This window comes from Homarus americanus, unplaced genomic scaffold (assembly GCF_018991925.1).
Source record: "Homarus americanus isolate GMGI-L3 unplaced genomic scaffold, GMGI_Hamer_2.0 scaffold53233, whole genome shotgun sequence".
In the NCBI taxonomy this organism is placed as follows: domain Eukaryota; kingdom Metazoa; phylum Arthropoda; class Malacostraca; order Decapoda; family Nephropidae; genus Homarus; species Homarus americanus.
In genome coordinates, this window is record NW_024751660.1 from 4847973 (window position 1) to 4873682 (window position 25710).

At 41.9% G+C, this 25710-nt stretch overlaps 1 protein-coding gene across 1 annotated transcript in view; it reads right to left on the minus strand.

Moving 5' to 3' along the window:
- The window catches only part of LOC121854738 (regulating synaptic membrane exocytosis protein 1-like), a 102178-nt gene that overhangs the window by 60529 nt on the left and 15939 nt on the right, over positions 1-25710 (minus strand). The window lies entirely within an intron of this gene.

The window sequence follows — 25710 nt, forward strand, 5'->3', positions numbered from 1 at the left end:
TCTTCTTGGTAAGTCATCCATCAATTCACCTGTGTCTTTCAAGGCGTGTGTTCCTCCTTAGCTTGGCAGATACCCCACTGATGCCTCCCGGGGCTTCATCCATCATTCTCTAAGCCTCTCTTCTCTCCCTCTCTCTCTCTCTCTCTCTCTCTCTCTCTCTCTCTCCTTGTTTGGTAATTCCAGGGCAACACAATAAGCTTATTGACGTTCCCTTACCAGAGCGTCTTCGTGTGCCCTGGAGCCCTTACCCTCCCTCACACCCCTCCTGACCCTCCCTCACCTACTTGATCATCCCTTATCCCTGACCCTCCCTTACATCCCCTTGACGCTCCATCACACACACACACAAACTAGTATGTATGTATGTATGTATGTACAGTATGTATGTATGTATGTATGTATGTACAGTATGTATGTATGTATGTATGTATGTATGTTGTGGTTGAATGTGGGTCCGTAGACTTGCTAGTGATGTTTGTATCATCTATAAATCTGTTATATATTTATTGATCTATCTATTCATTGACAGACCAGAAAGGGTTTGGTTAGGTTAGGTTTGGTTAGGTTTGGTTAGGTTTGGTTAGGTTTGGTTAGGTTAGGTTAGGTTTTGTTTGTTTAGGTTTGGTTAGGTTAGGTTTGGTTAGGTTTGGTTAGGTTAGGTTTGGTTAGGTTAGGTTAGGTTTGGTTAGGTCAGGTTAGGTTAGGTTAGGTTAGGTTTGGTTTGGTTAGGTTTGGTTAGGTCTGGTTAGGTTTGGTTAGGTCAGGTTAGGTTAGGTTAGGTTAGGTTTGGTTTGGTTAGGTTTGGTTAGGTCTGGTTAGGTTTGGTTAGGTCAGGTTAGGTTAGGTTAGGTTTGGTTAGTCTTATTATAAGGGTTGGTCAACTTATATAATGTTATACTAGTTTAAGCTAAATAACTCAGCACCATTACCAGTGGTCATATACACATGCTAGTAATACTATGATGATGATGATGATGAATGATGATGATGATGATGATGATGATGATGATGATGATGATGATGATTACGATGATGATGATAATTACCACAAACAATAGTTAGCGATTCAAGTTTGTCGAACAATAAGTCTGTTAAGCCACTGGCCGTATCAATAGGCAATTTCATAAACTTTTCCCCTCACTAATCCATCGGTTAACGAGTGTGTGTGTGTGTGTGTGTGTGTGTGTGTGTGTGTGTGTGTGTGTGTGTGTGTGTGTGTGGGTGTGTGTGTGTGTGTGTGTGTGTGTGTGTGTGTGTAGAGAAACACCACACAAGAGGGATTGGTCAGCTCAGATTGGTGGGTGTGGATGTGTTGTCGAAGCTGTGTCAGTGACCTGTGACCTCATGACCCCAATAGACCCAGTAGGTTCAGGAGAGGTCATGGTGAATGTATATATGTGCTAACTATGAATACTGTAGCTCTATCTGTCCATGAGTTAAGCTGTGCTCTTGTATACGTCCATTTATGTATACTCAAGGCTACAGACGTGAATTTATTTAAGGTGTAGAATGACCCACTGTCAAGGAATAACCCAGGCATACCGGACAACTCGTCAACTGCACTGGCTAATCATTAATATCCAGGTCCCCAATTACTGACGTGAAGAAAATTAACCATAGTTTCACTCTGCCCGGGGATCGAACTCGGGACCACCTGTTTGTGAGGCGAGCGTGCTATACATACATACATACATTACCCTGCACACCTTTGACTCTGGTGGGGGACAGACAGACAGACAGGAGAGGTATCAAGAGAGTTGTGGAGGATACAGACAGAGACAGGAACTAAGAGACAGATGAGGAGACTGAGGGACAGACACTCAGACAGACAGAGGAGGGTAGTAACAGACAGACAAACGAAGAGACAGAAACAGAGAGACAGATAGACAAACAGACAAAGAAACAGAGAGACAGATAGACAAACAAATCGACAGAAATTCACATAGATACTGTAGACAGTCAGACAGACAGACAGACAGATATCCAAACAACGTGTTCAATAAGTGACGAAGGATTGACAGGACCCCAAGGGAAGGAGAGCGAGGGAAGAGAGGTGTTGGTGGTGGGTGTGGCCCAGTCGTATCCACCCCCCCCCCTCAACATCTGTTTACATCTGTTTATTTCAGAGACAGACAGATAGACAGACAGACAGATAGACAGACAGACAGATAGACTGATAGACAGACAGACAGATAGACAGACAGACAGATAGACAGTATCACAGACAGGTAGACAGACACCCCGGAAGACAGTAGGAAGGTAACACCAGAAGTATCGGTAGGAAGATGTCTGAGGGTAGAGGTGTAGGTGGAAGGGACCTACCTACCTACCTACCTACCTACCTGCCTACCTATCTACCTACCTGGTCGACCCTGGTTAAAGGTGCTTGGTTCACCTGAAAGCTAACCCTCCCCATATCTCACACGCCCCGAGTCAGGTGATGGCGGGGGGGTGGGGAGGGGAGGGTTAATGACTCAGTTGTGTTGATGATAGTGAGTTGATGAATGAGGGATAGATGGGATTGATGGTTTCAACACCTGGAGGAGAGAGAGAGAGAGAGAGAGAGAGAGAGAGAGAGAGAGAGAGAGAGAGAGAGAGAGAGAGAGAGAGAGAGAGATTTCCATTTCCGTTCCACTACGTGTGCTGACTTTCTATCCGCCTCCCATTTACGTCTTCCATACGTGGCTGACATTTAGCTGATTCACCACGCCTGGCTGACATTTAGCTGACTCTCACCACACCTGGCTGACTCTCACCACACCTGGCAGACTATCACCACACCTGACTGATACTCACCACGCCTGGCTGACACTTGGCTGACTCACCACAGCATGATAATGTGGCAGTGCATTTTATGATAATGTGGCTGTATGGTAGATTAGGTTAGGTTAGGTTAGGTTAGGTTAGGTTAGGTTAGGTTAGGTTAGGTTAGGTTAGACTAAACATAACTGTGTCCAGATGAGTGTCCCGGTTAGTAATGTGTCAAGAGAGCTGTCGTGTACGTGACCGTGGACTGTCCGACCCAAAAGAATTTCATATAATTCTCGGAAGTCAACATCGTCCTTGGCTCATATGCTCAGAGACGAGTTCTATAATGGGCATGATCCGATTAAGAGCTGCAGCGTGGCGGACATTTTCATATATAGATATTTTCATAAGAAGCATCAGTGAAAGAGGTGGGAGGGAGTATTCGGGTATCTGACTAGTGAAGACATACTAGCAGCGACTAGCTAATGAGTTCTTGTGTAGAGAGGACAACGCGCCAATACCTTCCTGGACTATTCTTAATTTGGTCAGATATTATTGTCCTCTTGTTAGGGTACATTAAATGGTTGGTTCCTGTTGATGACATACTTGTTATAATCCACCATACTGTAGGGCGGATGTGATGGTGTAGTAGTGGTCATCGTGTACTGCATTACTGCGTTTCAACAGTTTTAGTGCATATGATAGTTTAGTAATTTCATGAGTCCACCAACAGTTAAACCTATTGTGTACAGTTGATATTTAGATTTAATAATAATAATAATAATAATAATAATAATAATAATAATAATAATAATAATAATAATAATAATAATAATAATAATAATAATAATAATAATAATAATAATAATAAAGACTCCATCACCCGCCCCTCCTTTAATCTCAGCACATCCCCTCACCAGCCCCCCACCGTTCACAATTCCCCTGGCTCCTCATTCCGCTCCTAGATGGCAATATCCCGCCCAGAATCACAGGTTGCGCTATTTTTGCCTGCAAGTTAATGTGGTAATGAGATCGTTATTGGTTTAGGCTCAGAGTTAGGCCACACCCTCCAGCCCTAAGGGTCAAGTTGCCTCTGCTGTATCTCGTGGTCGACAGCCTTCTTGTTGTTTGTGTAGGTGAAGTGTTCTAGAATGTGTATTGTAAGGGCTATTGTGTAATAATAATAATAACAAAAAATAATAATAATAACAATAATAATAATAATAATAATAATAATGATAATAATAATAATAATAATAATAATAATAATAATAACAATAATAATAATAATAATAATAATAATAATAATAATAATAATAATAATAATAATAATAATAATAATAATGATAATAATAATAATAATAATAATAATAATAATAATAACAATAATAATAATAATAATAATAATAATAATAATAATAATAATAATAATGTTAATCCCATTTTTATAATTATTCTAAATTGACGTTATTATTGGTATCTTATTTATTCATTTATTTTACATTTGTGAGACTCTCCTCTCCCTCCCTCCTCCCTCTTCCTTCCCTTCCTGATCATTTCTCTTCTCTTCCATTGCCCTCGTTCTCTTCCCTCCTCCCACTTCCCCCTCCCAGTCTACCGTCTTCTCTCACAGGTAAAGGGAGGGGGTAAAGGGAAGGAAGGAGGGGGGAGGGGAGAGATTCACCGCAATGATCAATGCTATTTTCGGAATGGTTGAATAATGGTGAAGACAAGCGAGGGTCAATAGCCCAGGTGAAAGATTTAACCCCAGGTCAGAGGTCATTCGGGCGTCGCCATGTCCGGCCTCTTCTGACTTAATGATGTCGTGTCCATTCTCTATTAGATGCTGCTGTTACACTGATGTTGTTTAGTGATGAAATAATATGTGGTTATTTCATCTCTCTTAAACAGGAACCTTTCTGAAATGCTGTTTTTTTTTTAGTAATGGTTCGTGTTTGTTTATTTTTTATATGTGATCAGAGGTTAAAATTATGTGTGTTTCCGCCACATATGTAGATAATCAGGAAGGGTAAGTCACCATACGAGTTTTCAATAGTGTTTTATTTCTCTCTCAGGTGTGGCCTCGGCAGGTGTGTGAGGGCGTACGAGGAGTGTACATACAGGTAAGTAATCATCTCCTTGTGATTGATTATCTGATCATTAAACACCCTACCTTATTTAACCACCCAAACAATGGTTAAAGTTAGCGTCAGGGAGGTTAATATTCAGGTGAAATAAGTTAGGGGTGTCTAATCATCCAGGTAATCCTCTCCTTATAATGTAATTCAAAGATACAGGTTATAATTCCTATAGTTTGATTCGCTTTTTTTTTTTTTTTCACCGATGTTCCCTGGTCATTTCCCTTATATCTCCAGAAGACAGGTACCGGAGGGAGTGGCTATACAAGATCTTTCCACTTGATTCAATTATTTCATCAATCATTCGTCCATTTGATAACGATAGAATAGGCCTTGATAACGATAAAATAGGCCTTCATAACGATAGAATAGGCCATTTAACTCTTAATTTTTTTTATATCGTTTGTGAGTTTGATGATGAGGGTTGGGATATATATACTTTGTCTCATCAGTATTGGTCAGGAATTGAGGATAAAGTCAAACAGTGTATTGGTGTAGGGTTAAGAAAAGTGACGAATTCAATGCGCGGGGAATAGTATGATGGGGGGGTAGTGTGGTGGATTATGACAGCAGATAGAGTTGGTGCTGCCTCGTATCGTCAAGTAATGGCCTCCGTTCCAGGAATATCGTAATGGTGATGCCGTCATGTAGATATGATAGGAGAGAGAGAGAGAGAGAGAGATGCTTCTACCTCTAGCTTTGTGGGTAAATAATGACGTTTACTCCAACACGGGAATGCTTTTACTTGCTCTGACAAAGGTTCTAACACCCCCTCCCTCCCTCCTGTCTGCAAATACGTTACTGAAGCCCCCCCCCCCTAGAACAACAGCGGTGAGGATGTAAAGTTACTCTCTGGTGAAAATAAGAGAGCTGGCCAAGACACGAGCAGGTAAATTTGATGTTGACTTGACCTTTGACCTCGTATGTTTAAGACCGTCTTGTGGTGTATTCACGAGTTTGTCATTTGTTATTAATTTTATCTGTTGTATTTGGTGGACATGAGATCTATTAACTTACACATTGACACACACACATACATACATACATACATACATACAGTAAAAACATCGATTATTCTCACACACACACACACACACACACAGGTATAGGTTGACAGGTGAAGAGCTAACTGTTTCTTCCTCCAACACAAACACAATTTCCGTCACTATCCCAAAAGAACACCAGACACAGTATTTATTTATGACGGGGGGCAAGACACCATTTTGTTCCTCTCATATTTCTTCGTGTTTTTTTTTTTTTTCTTTATCAAATATCAGAGATTAACATGGACTCATTCTCTCTAATTCTCCTTAATTCCCCACTCCTTCCACCCCCCACCTACTCCCCTCACTCCCCTAAATTCCTACCCCCCTCAAGTAAACTTCAACTTTACCAATCTGGAAAAAATGGACCAGAAAGGATGATTGTAATTAATAGTATAAACCTGGATAGAGGATTGGTTTGGTTAGGTTAGGTTAGGTTAGGTTAGGTTAGGTTCGGTTCGGTTAGGATCGATTCGTTTAGGTTCGGTTCGGTTAGGATTGGTTCGGTTCGGTTAGGTTAGGTTCGGTTAAAGTGGAAATATACATACAGGAAAAGTGGTATTCTAAACCCCTGATATGAACCCATAACCTTCGGGTCCTGGAAAGATTCACAGTTTTCCTGAGGCGATGAAACGCGGACACAAGCTGATGAACGAAGCCGGACCTCTGGTGTGCATAAAAAAAATCGTGTCCTTGCTGAGGGGAAGGTTAAGTTAGGTTGTGTTTGGTTAGTTTGGGTTGTGTTTGGTTAGTTTGGGTTGTGTTTGGTTAGGTTAGGGTGTGTTTGGTTAGTTTGGGTTGTGTTTGGTTAGGTTAGGGTGTGTTAAGTTAGTTTGGGTTGTGTTTGGTTAGGTTAGGGTGTGTTAGGTTAAGTTAGGTTGTGTTTGGTTAGTTTGGTCTGTGTTTGGTTAGGTTAGGGTGTGTTAAGTTAGCTTAGGTTAGAGTCAGATTATATTTAAGTTAGGTTAAGTTAGGTTGACATTATGGAGAGGGAACAGGGTGCTTCATCTCTGTGGGTAATGTCTCTCACTTAAGGATTCTTTTGTTACATCCAAGAGAGAAGACACATGTAGACCTCAGAGACTGACGTTATATTACCAGGAGACCAACAGTATAACCGGGAGGAGACTCAGTAGACTGCTCTTTGGGGGGACACTCATATATATATAGCTGTTGGATTTTGTTAATACACACAAACATACAGTAAATCTCTCTCTCTCTCTCTCTCTCTTTGAAACATATATAACTGACTATTGTTAATGTACACAGACAAACGGTAAATCTCTGTCTAACAGGCGAGTGACTGTTGGCTGTTCCCACTTGTCAAAAGCGCAACCTTCCTTGTTCTTACGCCTCGTATGTTGTTCCCACGCCTCTTATATTGTTCCCACGCCTCTTATATTGTTCCCACGCCTCTTATATTGTTCCCACGCCTCTTATATTGTTCCCACGCCTCTTATATTGTTCCCACGCCTCTTATATTGTTTCCACGCCTCGTATATTTTATTCTGCACGCCTCTTATATTGTTCACGCCTCTTATATTGTTCCCACGCCTTTATATTATATTGTTCCCACGCCTCTTGTTCCCACGCCTCTTATATTGTTCCCACGCCTCTTATATTGTTCCCACGCCTCTTATATTGTTCCCACGCCTCTTATATTGTTCCCACGCCTCTTATATTGTTCCCACACACACTCTCTATAGTTCCCACACTATAGTTCCCACGCTTTCTGTACTGAGGAAAAAGGGAGGAGAGGAAAGGGAAGAGGAGGATATGGAAGGGAGAGGGAGGGGAGGAGGAGGAAAAGGGAAGATAGGGAGGGAAGGAGGGGAAGAGGAAGGAAGGAAGGTGAGGAGGAGGTAAGGAAGAATAGGGAGAGGAGGAGGAGGAGGAGGAGGAGGAGGAGGAGGAGGAAAAGGGTAGGTATGGAAAGGCAGGAGGTCAGAGAGGGTGATGAAAGGTCGGTGAGGAGGGGAGAGGGGGAGGATAGGGAGGGGAGAAGGGGGAGGGGTGGGGTGGTGAGGAAGGGGAAGAAGGGGGAGAGGGGATTGTCGTAAGCATCTTGAAAGTCCAATTTTCTAAAGTGACTTGGCATCTTCATTTGGCCGTCTGCTTTCACCTTAACTTTTCATTATTATCCATTATTTCTTAAGGGGAGGGAAAGCTTCAGCTGATATCTCTTATGGTGAGGAGAGAGAGAGAGAGAGAGAGAGAGAGAGAGAGAGAGAGAGAGAGAGAGAGAGAGAGAGAGAGAGAGAGAGAGAGAGAGAGAGAGCCCCCTCAGTTAAAGTGCAAAGTAAAACAAATGCCCCATTTTTATTTTTTTATATTGTTATTTTTAAAATCCGTATCTAGGTACATATATTAGCGATGACATAAGATATATATAAGTTCCTTTATTATATGTTATCATTATTGTCACCATATAGAGACATACACATCCCCTCACCTTATATATGTGCTTCTGTACATTGAGGACCTAGTGTACTGTATCATGCATTGGACATTCTTCCCTTAGTACGCATGAGAAAGATTCCTCCCCTGTTTCCACCACAGTTATGGAATGTTCATTAGGTAGCCACTGTTGGGGTAGATGGCACCAACAGCCTATAACAATAATGATTTAAAAGTTTCTGAGGGGTTGAACATCAGAGAGGAGGAACGTTTTTAAACTCACGAGGAATAATATACAAACGTTGAATTATCCCTGAAATTACCACGTTTTTGGGTGAAGTTTTAGCTCTTAACAGTGTTTGTGTGTGGAGGATAAACGTTTTAGCTTTTAACTATCCGTAGAGAAGAAAACGTTTTCCCCTCCAGCTTAAAATCGAAAGCTCTAACTCTCAGCTTCATCCGGGAAAAAGAGAAAGAGAAAAAGAGTTCATGTTCCAATTGCTCACTAACGAGGCGACTCTCTCTCTCTCTCTGTCTTCAAGAAACATATTTTGGGTTTCTCTCACTTTCTCTCTCACTTTCTCTCTCACTTTCTCTCTCACTTTCTTTCTGCTTTAAGGGAATATATTTTTCTCTTGAAGTTTACTGGAAATGAAATATATTCCCATCAAGATATTTTATTACCCTACTTGAGATGGAGAAATATTTATCTGTCGGGGAATATTTTCTTGATTTACGTGAGGTAGAAAAGTAATATCCATCTGAAGGGAAGACAGATATCCAGCCTTACAGAAATATATATTTTTTTTAAATCTCACGGATATTTTTTTTCTGTGGCTTGAAAATATATATAAAATATCAGCTATAAGAAAAAAAATTATTTACTCTCACGAAAAAAATACTTCAAGGATTTTAGTATTTTATTTCAACATATTTGTACTTAGTAAATTAACGCTCACAACGATAGCTTACACTGATCAATATTTACGATAGACTGTAAAAAAAAAAAGTTGTAAAATTATTAACACTTTACTAATTTCTATTGATATTAACATTAATTTTTTTTTAAGTTATGTAAATCACCTCAATCACCTCCCAGTTTAATTCCATTTTGAAGTTGTTGTTAGTTGTCTGCCTATTAATCTAGTAAAGGGTAAAAGTTTATGCCATCCACAAGTTGAAGCCATATGTGATGTTTGACCCCTGTATAATGACCCAAAGATACTTAACTCAACTTTATTCTTTTTAATTAATAATTTTTTGGGGGGAGGGATTGTAATTAGATATTTTTTATTGAAACTTCACCTTAATTAATTGGTCTATTGGCGAATAGTAAGAGAGAGAGAGAGAGAGAGAGAGAGAGAGAGAGAGAGAGAGAGAGAGAGAGAGAGAGAGAGAGAGAGAGAGAGGCTCATAATATCCAATCTTTAGGTTGAGTGAACAATGACGTCATAGAACTTATTAAAAATGCCAGAAGATTAATTTAAGAAAGAAGACTTGGACGGTATTGGGTCAAGGAACAAGTCTGTCAAGTTTCAAATTAATTGGTCCATTTTGATCAGAGTATGAGGAATAATTGCAATTGCTTGTAGAAGGAGAGGAAGGAGAAGGGAGAAGAAGGAGAAGGAGAGGAAGGAGAAGAAGAGGAAGGAGAAGGAGAGGAAGGAGAAGGAGAGGGAAGGAGAAGGAAGAGGAAGTGAGAAGGTTGAGGGAAGGAGAAGGAGAGGAAGAGAAGAGAGGAAGGAGAAGGGAGAGGAAGGAACTGAAGAGGAAGGAGAAGGAAGGAGGAAGGAGAAGGAGAGGAAGGAGAAGGAGAGGAAGGAGAAGGAGAGGAAGGAGAAGGAGAGGAAGAACAGGGCTACCAACACAAGACTCACCACAGGGCTACCAACACATTCGCAGACATCATAACCTTGCTTTTGTTTATTCAATTTTCTTCATTATCTTTCTTTAAAGCTCCAAGTGTTTGTAATTATTATTTCACGACTAATTGCACCTGGTGACCTTTGACCTAACACCTGGTGACCATTGACCGAACCTCTGGTAAGGGCAATGAATGTAGGGAATTCACAAACCTAACCTAACCTAACCTAACCTAACCTAACCTACACATAAGAGGTGTTTATATTCTACGACTTTTTCTGTGAAATTGTTCTCGTAATTCCTTCTCTATTACTTTTTTCCCCGTGACTTTATTCCTCGTGACTTTTTTCCTGTTTTCTGCAAGTTTTTTCCCTAAGACCTGAGCGACAACGGAGGTCATGACCCAATGGGGAGTTATTATCGACTCTTATCCACACTAGTTCTCTATCGGGTAACTATCACTTATGTTTATTCAACCCCCCTTCCCCTCCCCTTAGTTCTAATGGATGTCACCGACGACCTATCCTAATGGGTGTCAGTCGTACCATGTGTGAGTCGTAATGGGTGAGAGTCGTAATGGGTGAGAGTCGTAATGGGTGAGAGTCGTAATGGGTGAGAGTCGTAATGGGTGAGAGTCGTAATGGGTGAGAGTCTTAATGGGTGAGAGTCTTAATGGGTGAGAGTCGTAATGGGTGAGAGTCGTAATGGGTGAGAGTCGTAATGGGTGAGAGTCTTAATGGGTGAGAGTCGTAATGGGTGAGAGTCGTAATGGGTGAGAGTCGTAATGGGTGAGAGTCGTAATGGGTGAGAGTCTTAATGGGTGAGAGTCGTAATGGGTGAGAGTCTTAATGGGTGAGAGTCTTAATGGGTGAGAGTCTTAATGGGTGAGAGTCACGGTGAGAGTCTTAATGGGTGAGGAGTCGTAATGGGTGAGAGTCGTAATGGGTGAGAGTCGTAATGGGTGAGTTAGATTAGGTTGGGTAGGTTAAGTGAGGTTGAGTTGGATTAAGCTGGTTGGGTTAGGGTTAAATATACAGGAGAGAGAGAGAGAGAGAGAGAGAGAGAGAGAGATAATAAAAAAGTTATATCAGCTGAGTGTTGTACAGTATATTGTGGTGGCCTCTATCATGAGACGAGGTTATTACATGTTATTAAGACGTGTACTGTCATGTCTCTCTATTCATGGCTTTGGCCTTTTGTCACGTCGGTTTCCATTATTACTTCATGTGCACCATTACTGACGTCTCTTGACATACACACACGTTCACCTACACAGACTTACACTTACACAGACTTACACTTACACAACCTACACAGACTTACACTTACACAACCTACACAGACTTACATCTCCACTGTACCCTTGCTTGTGATGCAGGAGGAGGAGGGGCCACCTTTGTCTCCTCCATCATTGTCTTGCCCTGACAGCTCGAGTACTCTCTCCTTAACCAAGAGATCAAGACCCCGTGAGGAGGATGCTGTCGTCCTGGAGTTCACTGACTGACTGACTGACTGACTGACTGACTGAGTGACTGACTGACTGACTGACTCGCAGACTAAAACAATTCACGAAGGATTACTGACTGAATGACACACGAACAAACCAGATTACAATACCCTCCCGTGTTCCATCTCCTACACTGATTGAGATTATTTACTGAACATTTCTGGAAGGTTAGTCGTACTTTGAACATTTCTGGAAGGTTAGTCGTACTTTGAACATTTCTGGAAGGTTAGTCGTACTTTGAACATTTCTGGAAGGTTAGTCGTACTTTGAACATTTCTGGAAGGTTAGTCGTACTTTGAACATTTCTGGAAGGTTAGTCGTACTTTGAACATTTCTGGAAGGTTAGTCGTACTTTGAACATTTCTGGAAGGTTAGTCGTACTTTGAACATTTCTGGAAGGTTAGTCGTACTTTGAACATTTCTGGAAGGTTAGTCGTACTTTGAACATTTCTGGAAGGTTAGTCGTACTTTGAACATTTCTGGAAGGTTAGTCGTACTTTGAACATTTCTGGAAGGTTAGTCGTACTTTGAACATTTCTGGAAGGTTAGTCGTACTTTGAACATTTCTGGAAGGTTAGTCGTACTTTGAACATTTCTCAAACATTTTCTTGTGAACACTTCTCGTAGTCTTTAATACCTCAGTTTTTTCTTTCGCCTCTCTTTAATATTACTGAATCATCAATGTCATTTTGGAAGCATAGAAAAATGTTGTAAAATTATAAGACTCACCTGAACATCTGAGAGATAATTACCTGCCAGATGAAGATTGGCCCCAAAGATTAAGAGTAATTGCTATAGTCTTCAAGCTCATGGAGTTATGGCCACTTTTTATTTTTAACCAGAACGGCGTCTTGGTGTTACTAAAGAACGTAAGGATGGAGGGAAACTACAGCTAGTTCATTGGTCCATACTAGGCAGCCTCGCTTACACTCTGTTCATATGTGACGACGCCTATTTAAAACCTCACTTCTGAAACCGTATACTGTATTTTAGCTTCTCTTATTTCTGTATTTTATCTTCTACAGTGGGATTACAGTAGTGTCTCTCTCTCTATATATAAATTCACCGTCAAAACTTCATGTCAATTGAAACTGTACGGCATCACATGGAGTCACCCCCTAACTGGCTCCATTTGAGTAAAGCCGTAGTGACTCTCCTGGAAAAAAAAACGGTACTCAGGGGGGAAAACACCCACACATTCAGAATACTGTGTTGGAATAGTGTACAACGTGGTGTAGGTGTAGGAGTCGTGTGTATGTGTGTGTGTGTGTAGGTGGGTGTGTAAAGTAATTTAAGCATAGATGGATTACCACAAGAGAGGGAAGGAGGACTGCAGTGTGTTTATACAGTATATCGACTTGTTTATGTAATAATATATGTTTGCTTTCATTACGCTTGTGTGTGTGTGTGTATAGAGATGAAGGAATTTGGATTCCAATATACACGAGGGGTTAGAGAGAGAGAGAGAGAGAGAGAGAGAGAGAGAGAGAGAGAGAGAGAGAGAGTATAAGGAAATGATTGGAGGGAAACCAAATTTGAGGAAGGAATAAGTTTGCAGCCTTATCTTCATATGAAATAAGCTGGGGTGTCTTATCTTCATGTGAAATAAGCTGGGGTGTCTAATCTTAATGTGATCCACTATGGTGTAATTCTGGGAAAAACTCGCTGACTTTACGCCATTTAATTTCCATTACCGTGAACTCCGTGTGTGCCGTAATGAGAACCCTGACGTGTGGTAAACGAAACACGGACTATTACCTACCATCATCTGCCTCCTCCCCTCCCCCCCTGCTCCTGATCCTTAAATCCCACCTGTGCTACACTACTCCGACTTAACCCAATTAAAGAGGTACCTTATATAATTTTAGGGGGGGGGGGGCGGCTTACCTAATCTAACCTAACTTAATCTAATCTAACCTAACTTAATCTAACCTAACCTAACTTAATATAACCTAACCTAACTTAATCTAACCTAACCTAACTTAATCTAACCTAACCTAACTTAATCTAACCTAACCTAACTTAATCTAACCTAACCTAACTTAATCTAACCTAACCTAACTTAATCTAACCTAACCTAACTTAATCTAACCTAACCTAACTTAATCTAATCTAACCTAACTTAATCTAACCTAACCTAACTTAATCTAACCTAACCTAACTTAATCTAACCTAACCTAACTTAATCTAACCCTCAGGCAACGCTTGGTGTGTTTGATCTGTCGGTAAAATAAGCCGACAGGACAAGTTTTCAGGTCGTATCTAACTTTTAAAATCTATTATATATATAAACCTGAATTTACGGTTTTTTGGAGCTAAACAAATGTGATTTTATGGTCTGTTGGAGTTATATAGACGAGTTTTTAATGCTCGGTGATTATATAAGGGTTATATAAGAGTGATACAAGAGAGATTTGAAGCTTTTAGTGACGGGGAGGCAGGGGGAGGTGGGGAGGTAAGGGGAGGTAAGGGAGAGGTAGGGGTGGTATAGAGGTAAGGAGGTAAGGGTAGAGATATAAGGATAGTATAAGAGGTAAGGGAGGTAAGGGAGGTAAGGGAGAGAGAGGTAGGGGGTAAGGGAGGTTAGGGGGAGGTATGGTGGAGGGAGGTAAGGGTGGGAGGTAGGGGAGGTAGGGGGAGGCAGGGGAGAGGTAGGGGGCAAGGGAGGGTGAGGTAAGGGAGGTAAGGGGGAGGTAGGGGGAGGTAGGGGGAGGCAGGGAGGAGGCAGGAGAGAGGGGAGGCAGGGAGAGGTAAGGGGAGGTAAGGGGAGGTAAGGGTGAGGTAAGGGTGAGGTAGGGGGGAGGTAGGGGTTTCTCTCAGCTGAATAAATCGTCTGCCTGCCAAAATATAATAACTAAGGGGTACAAGACCTTCTGATGGGTTAAAAAATATATTGTAGTTAAATAAAGGACAATATTAAAGTCTGTCGGAGTTATATAGTCGAGAATTACAAGGTCATCTGAGTTATAGGTGAGATATTTAACACTACTGGGGTTATTTAAGAGGTGTTATAGTCTTTCCTCTAGTTATATGCACCAGAATATATAACCCAGTGTAATTAATAGTCACTAAAATAAACCCATTGGTGTTTTATGAAGGTATAATTTGGAATGGAGTTGAGTTACGTAAAGGAGGATGTAATGTGGGGTTATGAAGAAGAGAACTTAACGCACAGTTGGGTTATATAAGCGATAATTTTATGTAGAGTTATGAAGATAATTTATAACGTAGGGAAGTTATATTAGTGAGGATTTAGAGTCAGTACAGTGAGGTATTATATGAGTTCAGTTACGGTCCAGGTGAGTTGTGTGAACATGGAGTGAATATGTAAATGAGTTAAAGTACTGGGAAGCTGTGCAAGTATTAGTAACAGTCGTGGAAATTAAAATACGAGCTGAAGTTCCATCCAGTGTGTGTGAGAGAGAGAGAGAGAGAGAGAGAGAGGTACAGTACAACAATAGTATGGGAGCCAGGGAGTGAGTCTGCCCCTTTAATAATAGTAATATGTGTCGAGAAACATGATATATTGTAATAACACGTGGCTCAATATGACGAATATGTAATTGGTTATTGTATTTGTCGTGTTTGTGTGATTAACTGTTATACTCGCGTTAGTAGTGGAGAGGTTTTTTGGGGAGGGGAGGGGGCTCTTGCCTGGACTGGACTGAGAGCTGTACGACGATTTGGGGACGACTGGTAGAGTTGGAGTGTTTCCCAGCCGCGATGATCAGTGTTGGAGGGCGTACGATTTATTTCTTAAGTCTTTCCTTTCCTCCTCCATTAAATACAATCCTCTCATATTGTTAAGCACTTTAGAACCATCCCAGGGAGGCCATTACCCTTCGTGGCAAGTGTGACTACAGGGTGGTGTTTATGAAGGCAGAGTAGTAGATGAACACACACACACACACACACACATACACACACACACACACACACACACATACACACACACACACACACACACACACACACACACACACACACACACACACACCATCTGGTTGGCTCCCACGGTTCGTTGTATATATTACTATTTCATACCTGAGTGGCACACTGAAACGACTAGGCGTGAAAAGCTTTCCACGAGTCAGGTAATTTGTGCTGTCACTCCACCTGTGCTCGCCTGAGTGGGAGTCTCATTTTTAGCTCTTTGGACACACACACACACACACACACACACACACAAATATAACTGCATATTTTCAGCCTTCTGGCTGCCAAGCCTTTCAATAAACCACTATTATTATTATTATTACACACACACACACACACACACACACAAATATGCTTATGACACAACAGTAATGAATGATTTTGGAAAGCTAATAAAATAATGAATCATAAAAACTTACACTACTCAACACAAAAGTATCTTAGCTCATAAATGTGTCTAAAACTTTAAAGACATAAATGTAACTATAACACGGTATGAATCTCTCTCTCTGTCTCTCTCTCTCTCTCTCTCGGCACAATCATTATTTTTCTACAGGTGAGAGCAGTAATTATTCCGCTCGCAGGTGTTGTGTGTACCTGTGGCCGTGTCAATATTGGTATGAGGGGGAGTAAACCACCTGTTATATATACAAGCCATTACTGCCACCACCATACCCCTGCTTCACCTTTGCCTCACCCCCTCACCTCTGCCTCACCCCCTCACCTCTGCCTCACCCTCACCCCTGCACCACCTCACCACCCTCACCTCAAACCCCTGCCCTCACCCCCAACCCTGGCCTCACCCCCCACCTGCCCCACCCCATCACCCTGCCCCACATCACCTCTGCCTCACCCCCTCACCCTCTGCCTCACCCCACTCTGGCTCACCCCCCACCTGCCTCACCTCACCCTGCCTCAACCCCCACCTCTGCCTCACCCCCCAATTCTGCCTCACCTCACCCTGCCTCACCCCACCTCCTGCCTCACCTCACCTCTGCCTCACCTCTCACCTCTGCCTCACCTCACTCCTGCCTCACCCCCACCTCTGCCTCTACCCTCACCTCTGCCTCACCCCTCACCTCTGCCCTCACCACTATACAAGTGTTCAAAGGTCTTAAGAGCTATATTATTTTTGCTAAGTATTAGATATTTATTTTCGTGTATTCTGTAGGATTTATTTATTTATTATATTTTTTAGCGAGGACAGGCATTTTATTTATGCATTTTGTGAAGATATTATTTTCTTTTATTTAAAGGCCATTGGATATATAGCTATTGTATTCTGATTGTTTTTTATAGTACTTTGGGTATTTTCCTTTACGTGTAGTTGCTGAAGAAATTGGTATGTTCAATATTTTATTATTATCTGTCCGTCTGTTTGTCAGTTTAAGATCTTCAGTTAATGTAAAATGACCTATAACGAATGTGGGTAGTTTTGAGAAATTTCACAGGGGTGGGGGGTCGTTATTCCATTTAAATGCGGTCTAGTTTCAGTGAATTTACGTGATCATATTTGGTAGACTGACAGGTTAGGTTAGGTTAGGATAGGTTAGGGTTGGTTAGGTTAGGATAGGTTAGGTTAGGTTAGGGTAGGTTAGGTTAGGGTAGGCTAGGTTAGGATAGGATAGGTTAGGTTAGGATAGGTTAGGATAGGATAGGTTAGGTTAGGTTAGGTTAGGGTAGGTTATCTTAGCTTATTTAATCGTCAGTTGAATTAAGGTGGAGTGTATAATTTTCAGGTGATCCACAATATGAAACACAAACATAAACACAAACATAAACATAAACATAAACACAAACATAAACATAAACATAAACATAAACACAAACATAAACATAAACATAAGCAATACAACAGTGACTTTTGGTGAAGATGATGTAAGGGGTTAAGACTTGTTTACGCCACCTGTCGGCCCTTTCCCGTTAAATACCTTCCTTCCCATCTTCTTTCCTCCTTACCTTCCCATCTTTCCCATATGTCTTCAAACCTCCTTTATCCCCCACCCTCTCGTTTCTTCTCTCCTCTCTCCTCCCATCTCTCTTTCTTTACTCACATCTGTTTCTGTCTCTCTTAACCCTCCCTTTCCTATCTCCCTTCTTCATTTCTTCCTATCCCATCACCACATCCCTTACCCTTTCACCTTTTTCCCCATTCCATCACTCCTTACTCTTCCCTTTTCCATCTTTACCCCTCCCCTTCCTTCCCACACCCCCCCCTCTACCACCTCCTCCCTTTTCTCCTCTCACCCTTTTTTATTTAGAGGGGGAGGGAGGGAGAGAAGGAGGAGGGACTTTTAAGCGGAAGGAAATAGGGTGGAAGGATGGAGGAGTGAGTGGTGAGGAGAAGGAGGAAGGAGGAAGAAGAAAGGTGGAAAAAATAGAAGCACAGCCGATGAGGAAAGAATCATTCAGTATTCCTCACACACACACACACACACACACACACACACACACACACACACACACACACACACACACACACACACACACACACACACACACACACACACACACACACACACACACACACACACACACACCTTCAGGAGGTAGACGCCCTAAGTGTCATCTTCCTTCCTGCCAGTCTTTGTGCTTGTCGAGGCTTAAAGTTGGTGATATAACACATATGTATATATAGATATGTATCCACCCAAGAATGTATATATATATCCCCTTAGTAAGAGATATGCCACACCATGTATATATGTATACACCCAAGAATGTATATCCCTAAGTATATATATATCTTAGGGCAACTATATCCCAGGTTATTTCTCTTCTCATTCCGGTTATCGCCACTCGCCAGCCCTTCGCCACCAGTTTTATGATCCGTATTGACAAGGTGGCGAGCAGTGATCTCCGACTGGTTATGTGTTTGTGTGTGTGTCGTTTGAAGGTGTAGCGTGTGCTGGTGGTATGTGTGCTGGGATGTGTATGTTGTGTGTGTGTTTGTGTGTGTTGTGTGTGTGTGTGTGTGTGTTTATAATCATACTAACATTGATAGGGATGATATAGTGATGATATAGTGATGATATAGGGATGATATAGTGATGATATAGTGATGATATAGTGATAATATAGTGATGATATAGTGATGATAGGAATGATGAGGATGTTAAGAAAGATGATAATAATGATACTAATTTTTAATACTATAAATATCAATATTGTAATATTATATCAATAGAAAAAGAATAATAATAATAATAATAATAATAATAATAATAATAATAATAATAATAATAATAATAATAATAATAATAATAATAATAATAATAATAATAATAATAATAATAATAATAATAATAATTTACAGCCAAACACCAACACATTGTAGAACACATTTGTTGGAGGATATTATTGGCACGATTGAATTCCTTGATAGAGAGTATTACCCTTTAAAATAGCCTGTTGCTTCGTGCTCTCCACTGAATTGGAAAGTTAGAAAGACCAGACGCGATTGTATATTTCTGGGGGCAATCTTGTGTGTGTGTGTACAGTATCGTTCAATAACACTGTAGAACACAAGACGCCGGGAGGTAGAACTGCACTCGAGGGTGGTGTGGTCTCATGACGGGTGATGTTTATGATCTTCACACACACACACACACACACACACACACACACACACACACACACACACACACACACACACACACACACACACACACACACACACACACACAAGTTAGACTGGACTAAAGTTCCAAAACCCACTATTTTCTTTGTAAATCATTCGGGAATAAACTCATTTTTGCCAACACATTCCAGGATTCCCTCACTCCCCACGGGCCAGCAGCTCCGTGTCAGTGCTCGCCTTCACCGGGCTTCAGATTTTTAGGAAGGAAAAAGATTCGTGCATTTTCTGCCGTGATGTCCGACACTCCAAGTCAAGAGACGGAGGACAGAGGGCGTTTAAAAGTCGTACGTGATACATGGTGAAAAATTTACCTTTAATATACGGAGGAAAAAAAATAACACCGGAGGATTTGGATGATGTGTCCGATCACTTACTCCTGGAGGGGGCTTAACTACTCTCCAGGTTCTCTACCATATATCCTGAAGGAGGGAGGAGAAGGAGAGGTGGGTGATGTAGTATCTTTTCCCGAGGCGTCCTTCGGAGATCCAATAACACAGGGTGATCTAGAAGTCTCTTTTACCTCCTGCTAGACTGAGGTGAGAGCAGAATGAAACAAACTCCCCGACATGTTTATCTGTTTCTATACATATTTTTCACACATGTATTGTAGTAATGTTAGTGTGAGTGTCCATCATACTGAGAGTGATCTATTATACGAGACACTTGTTGACATACTTGTGGGACAGTTAGTATGACGTAGCGAGCGTGTCATCCATCATACTCGACCCATGTTGAAACAGGTTAAAGGGACATATGGGACACTGTGTAATAGAACCTCCTCCCCTCCCCCATAAAACAAGGTAAGATAACACTCGACTGATCTTGTTGTTCAGGATAACATCAAGACTCGATGCAACCTAACCTAACCTAACCTAACCTAACCTAACCTAATACTGTTTAGAAACGTCTGGTTTTCTTCCTGTCCTCTGGTCTGGGGGGGGCGGTGATGGTGTTCCCAAGAGGCGACACCTTCATCACGTTCCCCCATTAACCTAAAACCTCACCGCGGGAGGTGGTGACTGTACCTCTCAGCAGCTCCACGAAAAAAATCCCCCACCGTAATCGAGGCTCGGGTCAGCTAAAGATTGATGAGGCTATTAACACGGTTGGTACAATTAGTATAATTAGCCCCGAGGACCACCTTGTGTCTCACGAGGCTACATCTCAGGCTCTCGGGGGATAAATCCACTTAAACCACCGAGGTACACCTGAGATGACCCCACGGAGTCTTTGGCTCTTTAAGACTCTGAGGTGTGTAAAGGTGTGAGGCTCAGCAGTGGTTTACACGGGTTTAAAACCTCAACACTTTACAGATGGTTAACTGGCTCATCTATCACCAGATGAGAGATCGAGCGTTGCCTAAAGATAATTTAATTACGCTCAAATAAATAAGAACAGAAAACACAATCATCACAAAGATTCACACAAACGACGCCGTTATCAGACCATCCTTCTCGGTCACACTCCTGCCGCCTCGTCGCCAGCTTTTGTAACACTCGGCCGCGTTACTCACACCAACTCAACCCTTTGTAACACTCGGCCGCGTTACTCACACCAACTCAACCCAAGTTCGGAATTCACCAAGGATAATCACACAGGTAGCGGTCCTTGTAGTGTGGAGACAAAAGTGTTCAGAAAACTGGATTACAGGAACATTTTTAACCAGTTCAAAGATCATCCTAAACTACGCCTCTATAGTCTTGCGTCTCACATCTCAACTGAGTTCAACAAGAATCTAATCTTGGTATTTACAGAGTGTGAAACTAATTCGTAGAAGACGCTTAACGAGGGAATCACTCACTTCACTCTTATTATGATCAGCGACGATGAAAGATGTGAACAGTTTGTATTAAGGAAGATCAACGTGTGGTTCTGGGCGGTGGCTCTTGGGGGGACTAAGATAATAACCTACACCAAAGAAGATCCATCTGGCTGAGTCACTGGTGGCTGTCAGTGAAGTCATCAGGTGCCGAGGAAGGATGACAGACAACATGTGCGACCACGCTAACACCAACCTGTCTCCTCCTGTTAGAGAAGATGTGACCAGATACAAGGAGTCCAAGAACACGGTCGGGGTGAATGACCTGGGCTACATACACACACACACACACACACACACACACACACACACACACACACACACACACCACCGTAGATACTTCACATAATTAGGACGTGTAATGACTGTTAATCGTTTGGTGGATAACTCAATATAATTATTTTACACCCGAATTATTATGATAGTTATCGCTCACAGAGACTCAAGAGGCTTATTAATACTGTCAACATATCCTACCTAAAAAAAAAAAGTATAAATTGTGTAGAAGTGATTTTGTAGAGCAATACGAGTATAGTCATTTCCACACCAGGACAGAGAGGAGTATGGTGCTTTATATAACATAGAGTCGAGCTAATCTGTAAAAATCCTACAGTTTAGAACCCGGGTAGAAGAGAGCTGTATCCAGAGAGACGCCGGGATAACTCAGGATAATCTCAGCTCAGGGATATAAGAAGGCAGGTGGTGAAAATGTAATAACGATATTAATAAAAATAAGAGACAAACGGGCAGGGGGTGAGGGTGGTGATGGAGAGGTAGGGGTGGTGATGGAGGATGGAGGGGTGTGAGTGGTGATGGAGGGAGGTGGTGATGGAGGAGGTGATGGTGATGGAGGAGGGGTGGTGGATGATGGAGGAGGGTGGTGATGGAGGAGGTGGTGATGGAGGAGGGTGGTGATGGAGGGAGGGTGGTGATGGAGGAGGGTGGTGATGGAGGGAGAGGGTGGTGATGGAGGAGGGTGGTGATGGAGGTGGTGATGGAGGGGAGGTGGTGATGGAGGGAGGATGAGGGAGGGGTGGTGATGGAGGGTGGTGATGGAGGGAGGGGTGGTGATGGAGGGAGGTGGTGATGTGATGGAGAGGGTGGTGATGGGGTGGATGATGGAGGGGAGGGTGGTGATGGAGGAGGGGTGGTGATGGAGGGAGGGTGGTGATGGAGGGGGGTGGTGATGGAGGGAGGGGTGGAGGACGGGAAGAGGAGGTGGTTGAGGGGGGAGGAAGGCCAGGATGAACAGCTCAACCTCTCTACGACCTGGCAACTGAGAGGGGGATGTGAGGGAGGTAGGAGAAGTGGAATAAAAGAGCGGGAGGTGAGGGGGGGTAGGGAGAGGGGGAAGAAGGAGGGGGAAGTGAGGGGGGTAGGGAGAGGGGGAAGAAGGAGGGGGAGGGAGGTGGACTGGGAGGCACCTGAGTATGGTGGTGGTGTAGGTTTGTTTATAACTGTCTGAGTTAATGTTACTGGTGATCTCCCCCCCCCCTCTCTCACTCTCTCTCGCTGTCTCTCTTTCTCTATCTTTCTTTCTTTCTCTGGTTTTTATCTCCTTTTCTTCTCATCTATGTTGCTCTCTTTTTTTATCTCTCTGTCTATATTCTCCGCCTCTCTGTCTTCTATCTCTCTCTTTGCCTCTTTCTCTCTATCTCTCTGTCTATATCCCCTCTCTCACTCACTCTCTCTCTTTTCTCTCTCTCTCTCTCTCTCGCTAGCCAACACGGTGGATCCTACAGTATATTGATTTACCTCTCCTAAATTCTTCCTTCTTTCCTTCATTTCTTCCTTCCTCCCTCCCTCCCTACTCTCTCTCTCTCTCTCTCTCTCTCTCTCTCTCTCTCTCTCCTTCGTCCAGTAGACCGAGTTCACCCATCACCCATTTATTTTTCCATTTCTGCGTCAGTTCTTTGAAAGTCGAAATTTTGTAAAAGGAAAAAAATACCCTGTATATTTTTTTCATGTGATTTTTATTTCTTCAAAATTTTTCGGATTTTGAGAGGACCAGAGCCATATTGGAGTGGCTGTTGAGCAAGAGGTGTAGTGCCGTGTGACAGAGGGGCTGGGGGTACGGGGGAAGGTATGACTTTTGTGGAGAGTGTCTGCTGCAACGATGGATTAGGGGAAACGTATTTGTTGGAGGTAATTTTCACGATAAGATTAAGATAATAATAATAATAATAATAATAATAATAATAATATTAATACAAATAATAATAATAATAATAATAATAGTAATAATAATAATAATAACGCTACTACTACTACTATTAATTATTATTATTTTTTTAAAGTAGCCTCCAGCCTCCCCCATTAGCCACACCTTCGCCGCCATCTTATTACCTTAAAATTAACTATCCTAATACATAAGTAGCTACCCTGGCTGACTACTACTACTACTACTACTACTACTACTAAGCTATATTGAGACTACAGACAAGATAAACAGTCCAAACTGACACAAGAATGACATTGTGACTCTACCTTGCCTAGAGACGTTCACTGAGTATCATTTAAAGAGATTATTTAAGTGTAAGCAGGACTCGACTTGAGGTACACAGAGCCCTCCTTCAGGACTCTACGTGAAGTAAACAAACGCCTCCTATAAGACTCTACTTGAAGTAAACAGGACTCTACTTGAGGTAAACAGACCCCTCCTTCAAGACTCTACGTGAAGTAAATAGGACTCTACGTGAAGCAAACAACCCCTTCCTTCGGGACTCTACGTGAAGTAAACAAGACTATTTGAGGCAAACAAACCCTTCCTTCAGGACTCTAAGTGAAGTAAACAAACGCCGCCATCATAGGGTATTCAAGACAACGGCTCCTCATTCAAACTTTATCCAAGAAAGTAGAAAAGTTTCCCCGAAGTCACTGGTGGTGGAGACGCTGCCAGCTGGCCCTCCAGATGGTCCTCAACCACCTGAGTAAATATCCTCGTGAGCCATCTGAGTAAATGTCCTCGTGAGCCACCTCAGTAAATATCCTCGTGAGCCACCTGAGTAAATATCCTCGTGAGCCACCTGAGTAAATATCCTCGTGAGCCACCTCAGTAAATATCCTCGTGAGCCAACTATTATCCATCACTATAATAAACATCATCCATAGACCCTTATCCATTATCCATAACCTATAATTACTCTTCAGTACCTAATATCCATAGGCGATTATCCTCTGTCTATAACACATTGTCTATAATTATTACCTATTATCCATAGTCTATCATCCATTTATCCAATCTGTTATACGTTGTCCATCGTCTAAAATTACTCTCTGTTATTTTCTTATCCATAATGTATCCTCTGTTGTCTACTGTCTTGTCTACTGTTGTCTCTACATGTGTAAAGACTCAATAGAGACTCAGTAGGGAATTAAACAACCTCCAAAGAGACTCCGAGACTTGAGAGGTAATTCACGTGTCAGGGAAAAGCAATTAAGATCAGTAATTAATCTTTCAGGGCATCCGGAGTACTGCTAATTAACTTTTCCAATCAGGTAATGACTTATTTGGGTGCTGGGATCTGGGTAGGGATCTGGTGCTGGGATTTGATTAGGGATCTGATGCTGGGATTTGATTAGGGATCTGGTGCTGGGATTTGATTAGGGATCTGGTGCTGGGATCTGGGTAGGGATCTGGTGCTGGGATTTGATTAGGGATCTGGTGCTGGGACTTGAGAGTGGGACCTGATGCTAGGACTTGAGAGTGGGACCTGGTGCTGGGACTTGAGAGTGGGACCCTGGTGCTGGGACTTGAGTGGGACGTGTTTGGGATTATTCGGTCACTGAGATTCGAGTTTCTTTTGGACTTGGTAACGTTGGTGCGGGTGACAAATACTGTAGCAAATTTATCACCTGTCCAGAGCGAGGAAAACAAATTATCGAGGGGTGAAAAAAAATAGTATAAATGATGGTGCTATTGAGACTCTGAATAAATATATTGAAATATTTATTGATATCATGAAGTTTTAGTGTGAATAAATAATGAAGTTGTTATTTATTTTGGTTTGGTTTGAATAATAAAAGATAAAGATGATGAACTTAGATTAAATGCCTTAAAGACGTAGGTAATGTTTATTCTAAAATTATAACATGGTGGTCAGAACTTAGAGCGTCACCAGGTGGAGAATATGACGTAGGTGGGAAATAACGTAACTTGTGATGATAGATAAAAATGAATTAACAGTTAATACAAGAATAGGCCAAATTAAAAATACTATTCAATAACCTTTGGAAATTTGGTGAAAGGGGGCTACTAAAATACTTTCTACGCCAGTTATCAGAACCGTTGGGGCATTTAGCTGAGACAAAGAAGTTGAGGATTTTGAAATATGGTGCAACAGGAGAATGTTAACTTAAAGATTAGGAATAATGATGGAAAACAAGCAAAGAATTACTAAGGTTTGGTTTGGTTAAGTTAGGTAGGGGGTCAAGGAGGACAGAGACGATGGAATAGATGGATACAATAAAAAACTTTGGACCCCTAGAGAGGACTGGTAATGACATCCTGGAAAAAAAACAGTAATAATCTGGAGAGGAGGGCCGTGGTCGCCAACCCTCAGGCCAGAGTAATCGAGCACATTACGGTCATGTGGCTGTAATCTTGGAGTTATAAAATT